Source organism: Lutra lutra, chromosome 5, assembly GCF_902655055.1.
Source record: "Lutra lutra chromosome 5, mLutLut1.2, whole genome shotgun sequence".
Classification (NCBI taxonomy): Eukaryota; Metazoa; Chordata; class Mammalia; order Carnivora; family Mustelidae; genus Lutra; species Lutra lutra.
The window spans coordinates 106,158,420-106,161,133 of record NC_062282.1 but is presented as its reverse complement, the minus strand read 5'-3'; positions in this window follow the sequence as shown (position 1 = coordinate 106,161,133).

The following is a 2,714-nucleotide window of genomic DNA, read 5'->3' as shown; positions in this document are numbered from 1 at the left end:
CTTTGGATTAACACTTGAAGTGGGGTCAGAGTAGTCTTTGGGACTGAGCCCTTAACCTGTGGGATTGGCATTATTTCCAGGTTGGTAGTGTTAGAATTGAGTTTAATTATAGGATGCTCAGCTGAGTGTCCCAGAGAATTGTTTGGCATGGGGAAGACCCCACAATGCATATTTGTTGGTTGTGTCAGAAATGTCAGAAGTGAAGCTTCTGAGTAGTAAAGGAGATACACAGGAGAGAAAGCTAGGAGGGAAAACTGAGGTTTTTCCAAAAACTCTTGCCAGGAATCTTTTATTGGCAATGTAGAAAAAGGTGTCAAATTAAAGGTGAAAAATGAGGGGCGCCTGGGTGGCTCAGTGGGTTAAGCATCTGCCTTCAGCTCAAGTCATGATCCCAGGGTCCTGGGATCCAACCCCGCGTCAGGCTCCCTGCTCAGCAGGGCATCTGCTTCTCCCTCTCCCTCTCCCCCTCTTCCCCCTTATGCTCTCAACTCTCTCTCTGTCTCAAATAAATAAATAAAATCTTCCCCCAAAAAAGATTAAAAATGAGAGAAAATTTAAAGGAGTACTTTCTCATCTTCCATCAAAAAAAGACACTCACAGAGATCCATGGAAAAGATGATTCTAGGTACTCTATGGCCCAGGCGGGGGTGGGGGGTGTAGTCTGATGGCATCACTTAAATAGCTTTGAGAATATACCAGTATGGTTTTTGGAGTGGTATGTTGTTGGGGTCCAGAGCCAATGGCCTAGAAAGAATCTCGAGGCATCTTTAGTGCAAAAAGGTGGTTTTATTAAAGCACAGGACAGGACCTCGAAAGAGCTGCTACACTGGGGGTTTGAGGAATGGCTGATTATATAGTTGGGAGTAAGGTGGGGGCTTGGAGGTAAGGAAAAAGGGAGGTGTCCCAAAGGATTTTCGTATGCTGAAGAAGACTCTCAGGAAGCTAGAGGCCTTGCTATTGTCAAACTAAGGTGGTTTTTCTCTCTAGCAAGGCATTAACAGTAAGACAACTGGGAATTTCCTGGAGGAACATTATACTCTGCCTGGCTCAAGTCCTTATCAATGGGCTGCAGGTTATGAGGATGTTTAATTTTATCCACATTTCCTTCTGCCTTTGTTTCCCATAGAAATACCACTGGATTGAGTCAGGATTTCTAGAACTTCAGTGGAGAAGCTGAAGGGTTCAAGAGATTGCTTACCCAAGATTGAGCAGAATAGAATTAATTATATAGGACTGACTGAACTGAGGAAGGATGATGGGTTTTGTTTGTAATATCGTGGATGCTACTCTGTTTTTTGGATATAAGGAACCCTTTTCTCTTTCACTATCTGTAACTCATAACAAATTCATAAATAATGCTTTTGTAAACAAATGAAACATTTGTGTCTTTCCCCCCCTTGCCTGAGCCTTCCAAAATTTGGAGATTCTGATGAGTGTTCTTATTTTCATGGCAACATAATTTTTTGCATAGGTTAAGTAAGAATCTTTCCCCTTTGTTAACAGTACATAATTGGAAATATTGGTTATATATCCAAGGCTTTGACAGGAATGTCATATTTGAGAATGATAGTTACAGAATCAGAAATGACCCAGTAGTTAAAGGAGCTAAGATTAGTTTTATGAACTAATGCCTGCAAAGGTCTCTTGGGAAAACCCAGCCTGGTACCAGGCTTAAAGAGTTTCTAGCCTTACATGAGAGTAAGAAGGTCACATCTTAGCAGGCCCAGGAAACGGATGATATTTTGGGGATCTTGAAAAGAGAATGATTCATCCAAATCTAAAGGTATTGCAGGTAAAATCTAGGGTTGAGTTCTTGGCTTGGCCTCCCAGTCTTGTGATATATTTAAAAGTTCAATCTGAGATTCTTTATGAAAACTTCCTATGATATAATGAACCTTTTTATTAACTGGAGGTAAATGATGCTGTGAAAAAAATACGTCTAAAACATGTTACCTACCTGTAAATTGAACTAGATCATCTTTCATTCATTGCCAAGTTTTACCAAAGTTTTAATTCTTCCACTTTTCTTCAGTGTCTGGCCACAATCCTCCACACTAATGTTTCCAATTTTTCTCCCTCCTTTCTTGACTTAGTGTTGAGAATTGAAATCTGACTACTCAGGGGGCTTCTGGCTGGCTCAGTCAGTAGAGTATGTGAGTCTGGATCTTGGGACTATGAGTTCAAGGCCCACGTTGGGCCTAGAGCTTACTTAAAAAATAAAAATAAATTAAGAATAAACTAAAAAAAAGGGTGGGGCACCTTGGTGGCTCAGTTAAGTGTCTCACCTTGGTGTCGGCTCAGGTCATGATCTCAGGGTTCTTGGATTGAGCCCCACGTTGGACTTTGCAGTAGGCAGAGAGGCCTCTTCAGATCAGCTCCCTCTACCCCTCCCCCTACTCGCATGCGGGTGGTGGTAGGTGCGCGCTCTCTCTCTCTCTTTCTCTCAAATAAATAAATAAATCTTTAAAAAAATAATGGTAATGAACTAAAAAGAAAGATATGATTGTTCAGGTTCTTATTAGAACTCTTATAGCTGGCCTTTTTTCTTTAAAATCTAAAGAAGCATTGAGAATTAAAGCCCTGCTGTTTCATGTGTACCTGGAAGAACTTATCACAATGGTCTATGCACGGGCTGGTTTTCTTTTTGGACAAGCCACTGTCTGGGCTACTGGGAAGCCTGGCAAAAATGCTCCAGTCAGGGTCACCTGGGTGGA